General features: G+C 42.5%; 1 pseudogene; it reads left to right on the top strand.

The window, feature by feature from the left end:
* The first annotated feature begins 11,258 nt into the window (after positions 1–11,258).
* Positions 11,259–16,241, top strand: LOC101713655 (methylcytosine dioxygenase TET1-like; annotated as a pseudogene).
* The last annotated feature ends 487 nt before the right edge of the window (positions 16,242–16,728 follow it).

Raw genomic sequence — 16,728 nt, 5'->3', positions numbered from 1 at the left:
TGTTTTCATGGTCCTTAACTGTGATCCTGTCTTCTGTGTCTGATATTCTGTCTTCAGATTCTCTTAGTCTGCTCTGTATGCTTTATATGGAGTTTTTAATCTCCTGAATATCTGTTTGAATCTATTTCATGGATTCCATTTCTTTCTTATGTTGGGCGATCATATTTTCCATTTATTTCTTATGCTGGGCATTCATGGCTTCCAGCATGTTTCTGATCTCATCTCTTTTTTTATCTGTTTCTGGTCTAGAGCCTCTAATCATGTCTTTCACTCTACTCACCATTTCTGTGTTTATTTGCGAGATTGTTTCTGCCTTGAATTTTTCTAGAGCCTCATGCATCTGCTTTGTTACTTCCTGTGCTATCAGTTCAAGGTGTCCAGGTGGTTGATTATCTGACTTTTCCCCCTCATTTCCCCCCAGAATTTCCTTTTTGTACTGTGGAAGCCTGCGTTTGTGCCTTGCTTAAATGTCTTCTCAGTTTTGTTTTTGGTACTGTCCTTGGTTTAATTCCTGGGTTGATATTTCAAAATTGCTTCATGCAGGTATCTTTGTTGCTTGTGCTTAAAACCCTTGTGGAATGATTGCTTTTCAGAGGTGTCTTCCAGATATGGCTTGTGTTTAGTTTTTGAGGCTCTAATGACTCTGAGGATATTTTATTTTCCTAATACCAGGAAGGAAAACTGATTAGATCAATCACAACATATTAAGCCAAATGTTACAATCAGCAATACCATAGCATCAAGTGCAGCTTAAAAGATGACAATTTGTGGTAGTTATTAATCTATCACATTTAACTATGTGAAGTATAATCCCCTGTTCACCTCTGTAGTGTGGTACCAGGAAGCAGAAGAGCTGGAAGGCGGGGGCGGGGGTGTTGGAATTGGGCCTTGCAGGCCCCCGCACAGCTAAGCAGAGCACCAGATGAAGGTGGGGCTCCAAGCCATACCTGGGACCTCACTGTGCTGTCAGCAGGAACTGGAACACAGCTGAGGAGCTTCACACTGCTTGGCTGACATGGAGAGAGGAGCACAGGATGAAGGTGGGGCTCCAAGCCGGCAGAAGCTTTTTAATGAAATGAGATTCCAGTTGTTGATTCTTTGAGCTAGTTCCCGTGCTACTAAGGTTTTGTTCATGAAGTCTTTTCCTATGCCAATGTCTTCAAGAGTTCTACTTATCTTCCAGCAAATTTACTGTTTCTGTCTTAATATTTAGATCCTTAATCCACTTTGATCTTAGTTCAGTGCATGGAGATAGGTATGGGTCTAGTTTTAATCTTTGGCAGGGTGAAATCCAGTTTCTCCAACACCATTTATTAAATAGGCTATCTTTCCTCCAATGATGGTAGTTGGCTCCTTTGTCAAAGATGAAGTGGCTAAGCACGTCTGGAGTTGTTTCTGCATCTTTTAATCTAGTCTGCTGATCTTCAGGTCTGTTCCGTTGCCAGTATCATGCTCATTTTATCACAGTAGCTTTGTAGTATAGTTTCAAGTTGGGGAATGTGATACCCCCAGCCATGTCTCTGTTGCTTAGAATTGCTTTAGCTATTCTAGGTCTCTTATGGTTCCAAGTGAATTTTTGGAATGTTTTCTCTAGTTCTGTGAAGTATATTGTTGGAATTTCAATTGGCATGGCATTGAATCTATATAGTAGTTTTGGAAGTATGGCCATTTTCACTATATTGGCTCTTCCTACCCAGGAGCAAGGGAAGTCTTTCCATTGTCTTGTATCCTCTTCGATCTCTTTTTTCAGAGTGCTGTAGTTTTCAGTGTAGAGGTCTTTTGCTTCCTTTGTTAGATTGGTTCCTAAATATTTCATTTTTTTGGATGCTGTTGTAAAAGGAATTGTTTCTCTAATTTCTCTTTCACTGAGTCTGTTATTTGTGTACAATAAGGCTATCATTTTTTGAGTGTTGACCTTGTATCCAGCTACTCTACTGATTCTGTCAATTAAATCTAGGAGTCTTTTGGCAGATGTTTTTGGGTCTTCTATGTAAAGTATCATATCATCAGCAAATAATGGCAGTTTAACTTCTTCTTTTCCTATCTTTATTCCTTTTATTTCTTTCTGTTTTCTAATTGCTATGGCTAATGTTTCCAGAACTATTTTGAACAGGAGTGGTGATAGTGGGCATCCTTGTCTTGTTCCTGATTTTAGCGTGAAAGTTTTCAGTTTTTGACCATTTAGTATGATGTTGGCTGTTGGTTTTTCATAGATAGCCTTAAGCAGGTTGAGATAAAGACCTTCTATTCCAATTTTTTGTAACCTTTTTATCATGAATGGGTGCTGGATTTTGTCGAATGCCTTTTCTGCATCTATTGAGATGATCATATGGTTTTGTCCTTGACTCTGTTAATATAGTGCGTTACATTTATTGATTTATGTATGTTGAACCACCCTTGCATCCCTGGGACCAATCCAACTTGCTCAGGGCATATGATCTTCTTGATGACCCTCTGTATTCTGTTTGCCAGTATCTTGTTGAGGATTTTTGGATCTATGTTCATTAGGGAGATTGGCCTGTAGTTCTCTTTATGGGTTGGGTCTTTCCCTGGTTTTGGAATCAAAGTAACACTTGCTTCCAGGGATGAATTTCGAAGTATTGCTTCCCTTTCAATGTCCTTGATGAGTTTAAAGAGTAATGCCATTAGTTCTTTTTCAAATGTCTTGTAAAATTCAGCAGTGAAGCCATCTGGACCTGGGCTTTTCTTCATTGGTATATATTTTATTACATTTTCAATTTCTCTCATTGTAATTGGGGTGTTTAGAATTTGTATATCTTCTTCATTTAACTTTGGCAATTCATATGTATGTAGCAATTTGCCCATATCTTCTGTGTTTTCCATTTTATTGGAGTAGAGGTTCTCGAAGTAGGTATTGATGATACTCTGGATTTCTGTTGGATCTGTTGTGACTTCACCTTTTTCATTCTTAACTGCATGCATTTGTGCCTTTTCTTTCCTTTTTTGGATAAGTTTGGCTAAAGTTCTATCGATTTTATTTATTCTTTGAAAAAACCAACTCTTTGATTCATTAATTTTTTTGTTCTCTTAGTCTCCATTGCATTGATTTCTTCCCTGATCTTTATAATTTCCTCTCTTGTATGAGCTTTGGATTCATTATGCTCTTCTTTTTCTAGGAGCTTGAGTTTCTGCATTAGGTTATTTATCTGCATTCTCTCTGTTTTCCTAATATGGGCTTTCAGTGCTATGAATTTCCCACATAGAACTGCTTTCATTGTCCCATAGATTCCTGTATGTTGCACTGCCATTTTCATTTACTTGTAGAAAGTGTTTAATTTCTTCTTTAATTACTTCTGTGACGCATTGGTTGTTCAAGAGGGTGTTATTCAGTTTCCATGTGTTTGTTGGGTTTTTGCTGTTTCTTATGTTATTGATCTCCAATTTTATTGCACTATGGTCTGATAATATACACGGGGTAACATGTATTATTTTACATTTACTTAGACATGTCCTGTGAGCTAGCATGCGGTCTATTCTGGAGAATGACCCATGTGCAGCCAAACAGAATGTGTATTTTTTTTTTTTTGCATTTTATTAAATTCTTTTTTTGGTACATTGTAGGTATACAACACAATTACATTTCTCATTGGGAATTGTACCTTTACCTAATGCATCTTGGTTCTTATTTTTTCCCCTTTCCTAGCCCTCCCTTTATCCCCGCCCACCCTTTCTTATTTAAAAAACTTTATTTCCATTTTTTCCATTTCTCATCATTTTTCCTTTCCCTTCTTTCCTTTCTCCTGCCCCTCCCAATACCCCTACCCCTTTGGACCTTTTCCTCCTATTTTGCATTATCGATTATTCATTCTAATAATTGGTACATTTTAGGTATACAATATAATGACATTCATCATTGGAAATTTGCACCTTTACATAGTCTCTCTTGGTTCTTATTTTTCACCCTTGCCCAGCCCTCCCTTCAACCCCTCCAGTCCTCCCTATTTACAAAGATTTTGTTCCTATTTTTCCATTTTCACATATTAATCCCATTCCTTTCTATCCTTTCCCCTAGCACTCCCCCTTCCTTCCTCTTTGCCCCTTTTCTTCCTATTTTACATTACCTATTATACATTTTAGTTCTTATTTACACTTTCAGTTTCTCACACCACAGAAACTATTCAGTATTTATACATGTGTGTCCTATTTATTTCACTTAAGAGTATCACCTCGATGTGTATCCACTTAGCTATAAATGTCTCTAATTTCTCATTTTTAATGGCTGAGTAGTACTCCATTAATAAAACAACACATTTTCTTTATCCAGTCTCCAGTTGATGGGCATTTGGGTGGTTTCCAAGTTTTAGCTATCACAAACTGTGCTGCTATGAACATGGGTGCACATATATCACTGTGGTATGATTCTTTTAATTCTTTGGGAAAGATCCCCAGCAGTGGAATAGAGGGGTCAAATGGGACTTCCAGTCCTAGTTTCTGAGGTATCTCCATACTGATTTCCACATTGGCTGCACCAGTCTACACTCCCACCAGCAGTGGAACAGTGATCCTCTTTCCCCACAGCCCTGTCAGCATTTGTTATTGGTTGATTTCATGATAGCAGCCATTCTTTCTGGAGTGACATGGACTCTCAGCGTTGTTTTCATTTGCATCTCTCAAATGACCAGTGATGTTTAACATTTTTTCATGTATTTATTTGCTATTTCTATTTCTTTGTCTGAGAAATGCCTGTTCATTTCAGATGCCCATTTTCTGATTGGGTCTTTAAATTTGGGAGGTCTAATCTTTTTAAGTTCTTTATAGATTCGAGATAGCAGACCTTTTTCTGAGGAAGAGCAGGTGAAGATTTTTCCCCACATTGTGGGTTGTCTCTTCACATTGCTGGTGGTTTCTCTTGCTGTGAAGAAGTCTTTTAATAAGAAGAGATCCCACTTGTTGATTGTTTGTGCTAGTTCATGGGCAACTGAGGTTGTGTTCATAAAATCTTTTCCTACACTGATGTCTTCAAGACTTCTACCTAACCTCTGTTCCAACTGGTTCAGAGTTTCTATTTTAATATTTAGATCTTTAATCCAATTTGATTTTAGTTTAGTGCATGGTGAGAGATATAGGTCTAGTTTTATTCTTTGGCAAGGTGAAGCCCAATTTTTCCAGCACCATTTATTAAAGAGGCTATCTTTCCTCCAGTGAGCGTTTTTGGCTCCTTTATCAAAGATGAGATGGCTGAGTGTGTCTGGCGTTGTTTCTGAATCTTCTAATCTGTTCCACTGGTCCTCAGGTCTGTTTCTTTGCAGTACCATGCTGTTTTTATCACAGTAGCTTTGTAGTATATTTGCAGGTTAGGGATTGTGATACCCCCTGCCATGTCTCTGTTACCTAGAATTGCTTTTACTATTCTGGGTCTCTTCTTGTTCCAAATGAATTTTTGGATTGTTTTCTCGAGGTCTATGAAGTATGCTGCTGAGATCTCAATTGGAATTGCATTAAATCTACATAATAGTTTTGGAAGTATGGCCATTTTCACTATATTAATCCTTCCTACCCAGGAGCAGGGGATGTCTGTCTGTTTTCTGATATCATCTTCAATCTCTCTTTTCAGAGTGCCATAGTTTTCAGAGAAGAGGTCTTTGGTTTCTTTCATTAGGTTGATTCCTAGGTATTTCAGTTTTTTGGATCCTATTGTGAAAGGAATTATTTGCCCTATTCCTCTATCAGTGAGTCTGTCATTTGTTTAGAGGAAAGCTATTGATTTTTGTGTGTTGACCTTGTAAGCAGCTTCTTGACTGAATTTGGTTATTAAGTCTAGAAGACTTTTAGTGGAGTTCTTGGAATCTTCTATATAGAGTATCATGTCATTTGCAAATAATGACAATTTGACTTCTTCATTTCCTATCTTCCTTTTATTTCTTTCTCTTGTCTAATTGCTATGGCTAATGTTTCCAGAACTATATTGAACAAGCTGTCCATTTCTTCTGTGTTGTCCATCTTATTGGCATATAGGTTCTGGAAGTAGGTATTGATTATCCTCTGGATTTCTGCTGGGTCTGTTGTCATTTCACCCTTTTCATTCCTAATTGCATGGATTTGGGCCTTTTCATTCCTTTTTGTGATAAGGTTGGCTAAGGGTTTGCCAATTTTGTTGATTCTTTTGAAGAACCAACTCTTGGCTTCATTGATTTTTTGTATCATTCTCTTTGTCTCCATCGAATTGATTTTTCCTCTGATCTTTATAATTTCCTCCCTAGTATTACCTCTGTGGTTGTCCTGCTCTTCTTTTTCTAGAAGCTTGAAGTGCAGTGTCAGGTGGTTTAATTGGGCTTGTTCTGTTTTCCTAATATGCGTATTCACTGCTATGATTTTCCCTCATAAGACTGCTTTCATTGTGTCCTATAGATTCCAATATGTTGTATTGTCATTGTCATTTAATGAAAGGAAATGTCTGATTTATTCTTTAATTTCCTCAGTGACCCGTTGGTTATTCATAAGTGTGTTGTTCAGTTTCCACGTGTTTATAAAATTTTTCCATTTTCTTTTGCTATGGATCTCCAATTTCATCACACTATGGTCTGATAATATACAGGGGATAACTTCAATTCCTTTGCACCTACTTAAACATGTTGTGTGTGTGAGTATGTGGTCTATTTTGGAGAATGACCCATGTGCAGCTGAGAGGAATGTGTATTCTGATTTTGTGGGGTAGAAGACTCTGTAAACATCTGTTAAGTTCATTTGTTCAAGAGTTGGATTGAGTTGTAGTATTTCATTACTTATTTTTTGTCTAGTTGATCTATCTATTTGTGACAGTGGGGTGTTGAGGTCCCCCAGTACAATTGTATTAGTGCATATATGACTTTTCATGTCTGTTAGTATTTGTTTTATAAAGTTGGGCACACTAACGTTTGATGCATAGATATTTATGATTGTCATCTCTTCCTTTTGCATTCTTCCCTTTACAAGGTTGTACTGTCCCTCTTCATCTCTCTTAATCAGTGTTGGTTTGAAATCTACTTGATCTGCAAAGAGGATAGCTACTCCTGCTTTTTTTTGGGTTTCCGTCACATGGAGTATTGTTTTCCAACCTTTGACTTTCAGTCCACGAATTTCATTTTGAATTATGTGTGTTTCTTGTATGCAGCATATTGTTGGATTTTGCTTCTTGACCCATTCTGCCAGTCTGTTTCTTTTGATTGGTGAATTGAGACCATTAACGTTGATGTTTATAACTGAAACATATTGACTTGTCATTGCCATGACTTTTTCTTTTTGTTGGGTTCTCCCCCTCTACGTTTAATTTCTTGTCATGCCAGATGGGTTCATTCTGCTTTGCTTCCTGGGGTTGTGATCCTCAATGTCTGTTCCTAGGATATTGTGTCAAATTCTTTGGAGTGCTGGTTTGGTATTCAAGAAGTTCCTAAAGTGCTCTTTGTCATGAAAGTATCTTCTTTCTCCATCCATTTTGAAAGATAGTTTTGCAGGGTCCATCAATCTGGATTGGAGGCTGTTTTCTTTTAGGGCTTGGAATATGTCACTCCAAGCTCTTCTTGCCTTGATGGTTTGTGTTGAGAAGTCTGCTGTGATTCTGATGGGCTTTCCTTTGTATGTGATTTGTTTCTTTTCTCTAACTGCTTGTAGAACTTTGTTCTTCTGTTGAGTTTCTGGAATCTTAACACTTATATGCCTATGTGTAGATTTTTATTGATCAAGGCTATTTGGAGTCCTATATGCCTCGCTTATCTGTATGTCAGTCTCTTTTCCCCTGCTTGGGAAGTTTTCTGCCATTATTTCTGTGAAGAGATTTTTTTATGTCATCTGCACTCTCTCCTGTTTCTTCCTTGACTCCAATCAGTCTTGTTATTCTTCTCTGCGTCATCTAGCTGCTGCTGGATTGATTTCTCATGTTTCCTTATAATTGTGAAGCAATTTTTCTTTTCCTGGTCACTAATTGCAATCTTATCTTCTATATCTGAGATTCTGTCCTCACATTGGCTCATTGTGCTGTGTAGACTTTCAATGGAGTTTTTCATGTCCTGGAAATCTATTTGCATCTGTTTTATGGATTCCATTTGTTTCCTATATTGGGATTCCATCATGTTCCTGAGCTCCTCTCTAGATTTATTAATCATGTCTTGCACTAGGAGCACAATTTCTCCTGTTATCTGAGAAATTATTTCTGATTTCATATTTTCCAGATCCCCTTTTGTTGCCAGTTCTGTTGGTCCAGTTGGTTGAGTATCAGAGTGCTCCATCTCATTTCCCTTTGGTGTTGCTGTAGGTGATCTGGATGTCTGGTTTTGAGACTTATTTATGTGTTTCTTCATTTTGACTGGAGGGGGAGGCTGTTGGCACCTGCATGGATTACCTCCTCTGAGCTGGGAGAGGTGGGACAGGCGCCGGGAGCAGTGGTAGAGATGGTGGCCCAAAAGCCCTTTCCTGTGGGCTGGGAGCAGCGGGAGGGATGGTGGCTGGGAAGCCCCTTCCTCTGTTCCAGGAGCAGTGGGACAGTGGTTCAGAACCCCCTACCTCTGTGCCGGGAGCGGCGGGACTCAGTACAGTGTTCTGGTGGTCCGGTGTCCTCTGCGTCTTCATAGCGTGGAACCAGGTGGCTGTACAGAGGACTGGGGTGGGGGTGTCTAGTGGATTGTTGCCGGGGCACGGGCTGATTCAGCATTTTCCGTGCAACTCGTTACCTTGGTAGGCCATCTGCAGACCTCCTTAGTGAATACTTTTAAAGAATGTAGAGCTCTTTTCTATATCTGTGTGTCTTGCCTGATTGTCTTCTTGTGAGGTTGTCTCTCAGAGGGTCACATCATTCTCCCTGGCTCTTCACAAAGCAGCAAGAGAAGAATACAGCAAGGACTGTGTTAACTCTATCTACTGAGGTTAGGAGCTCGGACAGACACAGCCAAACATGAAGCACGCCAGCTTCTTTATCACAAGAATAAGTGCAGGAGCGGCTGCTGCTCCAATACCTTGGGATCCATGCGGGGGACATGCGTGAGGAGGACAGGATCCCACACACGGCCTCCAGTAGCTCTGATAAGAAACACAGGAAGCACAGTGCATTTAAATTAGCCACCAGGAGCACCAGCCACGCACTGGAAACACTGCCTCTCATTTTCCTTATACTAGGAAGGATCACTGACTAAATCAATCATAACACCTTAGCCCAAGTGAGACAATCAGCAGCACCATTGCCTCAAGTACATCATAGAAAATGACATTTTGTGGTAGTTATTAATCTATCACCTTTAGCTGTGTGAATTAAATCAAGATCAAGGACCAACCCAACAAATAGTGAATAAACTCTTCAATATAACAACTTTACTCTTTGGGATGGGGAGTTAGAAAGAGATGGGGAGGGAGGGATAGATAGGTAGAAGGATAGGGGAAGGTTAGCAGTGAGGCCAGAGGACACAGGTGAGAAGCAAAAAGAGAATAACAGGAAAATAAAGAAGAACTCTGAATGAGGGACAGAACAGGGACAAAAGGGAGATGAACAATGTGGGAGAGCAAGAGAGTGAGTGTAAGAGTGACAGAAAGAAAAGAGAAAAGAAAGAAGAACAAAAGAAAAAAGAAAAAAAGGAGAGAAAAACAAATATTTGCCAAGAGTAGGAAAAAAATCATTAAAGATAGGAGGAAAAGAAAAGAAAAGAGACAAAAAACAAACCAATAATACTAATTTTGGCAATAAAAAATAAAAGTGAAAATGAAGGGCCTCTTTCAGGGTATGTCACTGTTGTCACAATAGACAACGTGGATAGCAGTGTGCAGATATAAGTCAATGAGTCTCAGCAAGCCAGTCGCAGACCTGTGAGATTCAGGGAGATTTCTGGCTGCAAGTTCCAAGTTGAGCTCCCTGTCCTCTTGTAGGGTTGAACTCTGCAGGGTTGTACTGCAGGTTCCAGCTGCCCTTCCCCTGAAGATAGTCCCCATTCTGATGGGAGGTGATGATGACTCCAACTTACCCAATACAGTGGTCTGGTGGTCTGGTGTCCTCTGCATCTTTGTAGTGTGGAACCAGGTGGCAGTACAGCCAAGAGGCCAGAGGAGCAGGGTGTGTGTGTGTCCAGTGGATTGCTGCCGGGGCATAGGCTGGATCGGCGTGTTCCACGCAGCTTGGGACCTTGCTATGGCCTCCCCAGACTTGCCTGTCTGAACCCAATAAACTTAATTTAAAAATACATGTGGAATTCTGTATGACAACATAGGCAAATTAATGTGAAATGAATCATAGACATGAACATAATAGCTAAAATTTAAAGTCCTTATCCCATGGCCCTAATAAAGTTCCTCCTGGCAGGCTCAAAGCCACAAGCCTTTGGTGCTCAACCCCATCCCTAGTAGGCACTCAATGCCACCCCAGTTCAAGAGGGAGCCCCTGACCCTGCCTCTGTCCTGGGACTCACCATCAGGGCTGTCCCACATCAGTGGGAATTACCGCATGGTAACCCAGTTCCTGGGGTGTCCCCAGGCCCCTCACATATTCCTGGTGCTACTTCAGTCCAAACACTAGTGTTTGGTGCTATCCTCAACCACAGGAAGCCCTCGGTGCAGGTGCATGTGCTGCCCCAGACCTGGCTGCCTTCCTTCCCCTGCTTCCAAATTCAATGGCTGCATTTCTCCCACAGTGACCAGAGCCCCTGAGTGCTGTCTACTATGGCCTTGAAGTTCAGGGTGCTGTGCTGATCTTGCCCTTAGGCCCAGGACAAGCTCCTCAGCCTTCATCAGGCTCAGAGTTGAGCTCAACACCTCTGGTAATAGCTGCAAGCAATGCAGAGATAGAGGAGCAAGTTCACATGGGCCTTCAGGCAGCTGCCACTCCAACTGTCAGTATGGCCCTGGGAGAGGATTTCCCTGGGCACCACCATGTGCTGTCCAGCTCTTCTAGGCAAGTGCTGGAACTGTGGAAAATCAGAGCCCCCAGGTCAGCATAACAAGCTTGGCCTATGTCAGCCCCACAGGGGTGTTCACATCGGTGTTCCTCGCCAGCGCCACCGCCTCCTCTTCCTATACCACCCTCCTGCCCACTTTGAAGAAGAAGAAGCAGAATCACTGCGGGGTCTGTGGGCCTTGCCAGCAGAAGACTAACTGTGGCGAATGCACTTACTGCAAGAACAGAAAGACCAGCCATCAGATCTGCAAGAAGAGGAAGTTCGAGGAGCTGAAAAAGAAGCCATCAGTTCTGGTGCATTTGGAGGTTATAAAAGAAAACAAGAGGCCCAAGAGGGGGAAAAAAGCCCAACATTTTAAAGGCAGATTTTGAAAACAACCCAGTAAATGGCCTTAAGTCAGAATCCATGGAATACAGTGGTGGTCATGGAGAAGAACAAAGATTGGAAGTGAACACACAGCACCTTAAAAATGTGATGAAAAATTAAGAAAGTATGACAGGTATTGAGGTGGACAGGTGGACACAAAACAAGAAATCACATTTATCCGAGTACGTCAATGGCAATTTCTGTGCAAACATCACTGAAGCTGAAAAATCAAAACAGCCCAAAGATGACAAGAATCAAACCAAACCTCCAAAATTTTTGCAAAAACCATAAGAAATGGCATTAAAAGTGTGCTCTGTCTAGTAGCTGAAGAAAATGCACCATTTAACAAATTCAGCATTGAACAATTTGGCAAGGCATTGGGAAACCATCCTTACAAACTCCTGAAACACACTGCGAACCATAACAATGCCATGAGCTCCACTGTCTCTGGTACAAGATGTGATCACCTCAAGGACAAGAGTAACATCTTCATCTTCCAAAAGCCTGGCTTTAATTGCAAATCTGAAGATTCCCCAAATTTAAACAGTCAGACCAGCACACACTGTGAAGGTGACCAGCCTAAAACCCCTGAGAACAAAGCGAGTAAAGTCCCTCAAGATGGCTCCCCCATGTAGCCCATGCTCTTCTCTCTCATGAATGACAGGAGGCTCACGCTGGAGCAAGTGGTCCCCATTGAGGCCCTGATACAACTTTCTGAAGCCCCATCAGAGAACTCCTCATCATCTAAGTCAGAGAAGGAGGACGAAACAGCTCAGAGAACAGCTAGTTTGCTTAACAGCTGCAAAGCCATCCTCTACTCCATAAGAAAAGACCTCCAAGATCCTAACTTCCATGGAGAGCCTCAAAGCATTCCTCATTGTCCTTCTCTGGAAAAGCAAAGTTCATGTTCCACAGCGGTGTTCAATGGCCAGAACACCCTGTCCAAGCCACAGATTGGCCCCACTACTAACCAAGTACCCACCATGCCTCCTGAACATTCAGAAGTCAAAAATTTACAACTAGGTTTAGAAGTCCCATTTGACCCAGCTACTCCTCTGCTGGGCATCTTCCCACAAGAATTAAAGGAATCATACCACAATGATATATGCTCACCCACGTTTATAGCGGCACAGTTTGTAATAGTGAAAACATGGAAACAGCCCAATTCCCCATCAACTGGAAACTGGATAAAGATTTTTTTTTCATGGAGTACTACTCAGCCATAAAGAACAAGAAACTAGAGACATTTTAGCTAAGTGAATGTACATTAAGGCCATACTCTTAAGTGAAATAAATAGGACACATATGTGTAAATACCAAATAGTTTGTCTGGTATGAAAAACTAAAAGTGTACATAAGCATCAAAATGTATAATTGATATTGTGAAATATGAAGAAAAGTTCTAAAGGAGTAGGGGAAGTAGGAGAGGTAGGGGAAAGGAAAGGAAAGAAGGGAAAAGAAAAAATATGAGGAAAGGAAAAAAATGGAAACAAAGTCTTTGTAAATAGGGAAGGGTGGAGGGGGTGAAGGGAGGGTGGGGAAAGGAGAAAAAATAAGAACCAAGATACATCATGTAAAGGTACAAGATACCAATGATGAATGTAACTGTATTGTATACCTAAAATGTACCAGTAAACTTAATGGGAAGAAAATTCAATATCTTTTTTAATACCAAAACCCAAATCTTCGAAAATCGATACTAATAAAAGTGTCACTGGAAGTAGGACTGGTCTTGATGATGGTTCTCAGAATTTGAATTAGTTGCCACCACAAGTAATAAATTGGGATATTGTAACCAATTGCTGGACAGCAGTGAAAATTTGAATTCCAAGGAAGATTCATCAAGTCAGGACACATCTTACAGCCAAATTGAGGAAGATGTTGCAATGCAATGAACACAACTTGCATCAATAATTAAATGCAATTATATAAAGGCAGAGGACAAGAATGCTGAGTCCACCAACAAGTGTTGTTGCCCATAATGCACAGCAAAAACATAGGAGAAGGGCACAGTGCCACAGAAACCACCTTCAAGTGTGGAAAACAATCATATCTATCATTAGCAAAGCAAAAGAACACAACCCAGAAAAAGGTGAAGTCTACCCCCACAAGAGATGGGCAGAAAAAGGAGCGCACAGTCATAACCTGTCAAGAAAATGATCAGAAACAGCAGGAGCATATGTCCTATGAATATAGTAAGTTACATGGCATTTGGATCAGATCCAAATTTCAAAGATTTGCTCAGTTTGGTCTGCATGATTTTCCTCTTCTGCTGGGAAACATTCCTTCCTTTTCCAAAGTTTTGAAACCACTGGCTCAAGCCAGTACCACGCTACAACACAAAAAATTATTTCCTCCCCTCAGTCAGATCAAATTTGAGTGATATCCTGAATTAGCATCGGAGAAAATGGTGAAGGCTGAACCATTGAATTCTCTTCCGGTGTTTCATCCTGAGCCTGAATCCCACTGGCAGGCGTGTGCGGATAAAGCCCACAGTCCTCAGGTACAGGCAGCAGTCAATGGCAACCTGAAAGCTTACCCTTTGCCCCCACCCTCCTGTCCACCTAACCAGTGCACTAACCTGGCTGGCAGTGACCAAACACAGTTTCCGCAGGATACCCAAGAGCACCTCCAGCCGCAGAGACTGGCAGCAACACCCACTTGCCAGACCAGGCACAGATTCTCAGGAACGTGAATGTAGTCAGTTCAGGAGGAATTACAGTGGTTTCTCCCAAAAGCAAAGAGGAAGTCTGTTCACCTGGTGTCGGAGCATCTGAGTTTTCCCCTGTAGACAGTGCACAGAATTTTCATGATTATGCCATGAAGTCTTGCACTAATCCTACCAAAAACCTAGTGAGTGCAACAAAAGATGCGGAAGTGCCAGTCTGTGACTGTCCTGACTGAAGTACACAAAAAGACAAAGGTCCATATTATACACACCTGGGGGCAGGACCAAGTGTTGCTGCTGTAAGGGAAATCATGGAGAATAGGTACGGCCAAAAAGAAAAGGCGATAAGGATAGACAAAGTTGTATATATGGGAAAAGAAGGAAAAAGCTTTCAGAGGTGTCGAGTCGCTAAGTGGGCTATCAGAAGAAGCAGTGAGGAAGAGAAGGTTTTTCGTTTGGTCTGGCAGTGCCCAGGCCACCAGTGTGAGACAGCTGTGATAGTGGTGCTCATCATGTGGGATGGCATCCCACTGCCGATGGCGGACAGACTGTACACGGAGCTCATTGAGAACCTAAAGTCATACAATGGTCACCCGACAGACCAAAGATGCAAATCATACCTGCACATATCAAGGAATTGACCCAGAGACGTGTGGAGCTTTGTTTTCTTTTGGCTGTTCATGGAGCATGTATTTCAATGGGTGCAAACTTGGTAGAAGCCCAAGCCCCAGAAGATTTAGAATTGATTCAAGTTCTCCCTCACACACCTACTATGAAAGAATTACTAAAGGACGTAATCCAGAAAGAAGACATGCGAAACCAGAATGAGTCTGTAAGGAGCACGTGGCCATGGAAAAGAACCTGGAAGGTAATTTACAGAATCTGGCTACAGAATTAGCTCCAATTTATAAGCAATATGCACCTGTTGCTTACTAAAACCAGGTGGAATATGAACACGTAGCCCGAGAATGCCGGCTTGGTCGCAAGGAAGGTCGTCCTTTCTCTGGGGTCACTGCATGCCTGGACTTCTGTGCACATCTGCATCGGGACATCCATAACATGAACAACACGAGCACTGCGGTTTGCACTCTGGCTCGGAAAGACAACCGCTCCCTGGGTGTCGACCCTGAGGATGAGCACCTCCACCTCCTCCCTTGCGTGCAGACTCTCCGACACTGATGAGTTCGGCTCCAAGGAAGGCATGGAAGCCAAGATCCAGTCAGGGGCCGCGCAGGTCCTCCAGTCCACACCCAGGAAGAGGATGCGCTTCACGCAGCCGGTGCCTCTCTGCGGGAAGAAGCGGGCGGTGATGATAACTGAAGTCCTGAAGGGCAAGATCAGGGCGGTGGAAAAGAAGCAGAGTCCTCGGCTCAAGCAGAAGAACAACTCTGCCTTGGGCAACAACAGCAAGGTGAAATCACTGCCCATCCCAGGTTCAGACAACACTACAAAAGCTATTCATCCGTCCCATCCATTCCTCACCCCGTGAAGGAGCCAAACCTGTCTCCAGTCTTCTGTCCTCTGAAGCCTCCTCCCTTGACAGCACCTGCAGTTAGGTACCCTGAGATAGGCTCGGCCCGGGAGAAGCAGCGCTGCCCCCTGTACCACTCCTCCTGCAAGACCGGCAGATGCTCATGCAGCTGCAGGGGAGAGCGCAGCAGCTCCTGTCCCCACCCTGTCCTCACGCATGCTGGAGCCCCTGGCTCACCCCAAGCCTCCCCCCGGCCCCGCTGAGCATCCCGCCAACAGCCCCTTTTCCTTCCGTCTGCCCTCGAGCTCGCGGTGGAAGAGGATGAGCAGCACTGGGAAGCGGAAGAGCCGCTGTCCCACGAGCTTCTGTCTCCTGCTGAGGAGAAGCTGCCGCACCTGGACGAGTACTGGTCGGACAATGAGCACATATTCCTGGACGCCAGCGTGGGCGGCGTGCCGCGAGCTCACGCCACCAACCCACGGCCAACCCCAACCGCAACCACCCCACACGCCTCTCCCTCGTCTTCTACCAGCACAAAAACCCAAATAAGCCCCAACACGGTTTCGTACTCAGCAAGATCAAGTTTGAGGCTAAAGAAGCCAAGAATGAGAAAACGAAGGCCTCGGAGCAGAAAGAGCGGGCAGCTGATGAGGGCGCTGCCTTATTCCCTGAAGTAATTGAATTGAACCAAATCCCTTCTCACAAAGTATTAATGTTAACCACGACAGCGTTGTCAGGGTGTCCCCTTACACTCTCACACGTGTCGCAGGGCCCTATAACCACTGGGTCTGAAGGCTTCTGTCCCCTTCTCAATGCTTTTGCTAGTGCTATTTTTTTCAAGGTGCTGTTAAAAGAAAGCCATGTTATTGTTTACCGTATCTTCATCTCCCCCGTTTCAAGTCTGAGGTAAAAAAATTTTTTTTAAAGCGTTGAGTACTTAACTGTGACGGTATTTTGACAATTGGTAGAAGGTGCATGTTGTACCCAGTGAGAGAGAACCAACCAGAGACCGATATTAAATCCACACAGGAGTTTATTACCGAGCCGAGCATCGGACTCGAGCCCCGACTGGGGGTTGACAAACATGTTTTACACACCTTTGAGGCCAACAGTTTCTAGGGCCCCCTATGGGATAGGACTAGTAAAGCAAGCAAAAGGTACAGAAGCGGAACTTCCTGCTGTTAGAACATTTGTAAGACAATAGTTGATTAATTGTTGTTTCTAAGAGACTCTCTAAGGGGAGGAGGTTTCTAAACTTTCTCCTTCTGAGTTCATCTAAAGGACAGGCAGTTTGGGTCAAGCAGCAATATGGGGTCTGTCTTGCTAACAAGGGTCCTTCAGTGCACATTTTAAGC

Source organism: Heterocephalus glaber, unplaced genomic scaffold (genome assembly GCF_053883595.1).
Source record: "Heterocephalus glaber isolate CG9 unplaced genomic scaffold, H.glaber_assembly_v1.0 deba00001613, whole genome shotgun sequence".
NCBI lineage: Eukaryota > Metazoa > Chordata > Mammalia > Rodentia > Bathyergidae > Heterocephalus > Heterocephalus glaber.
The sequence above is the reverse complement of the archived record's forward strand: the minus strand, read 5'-3'. Positions and strand labels throughout refer to the sequence as shown.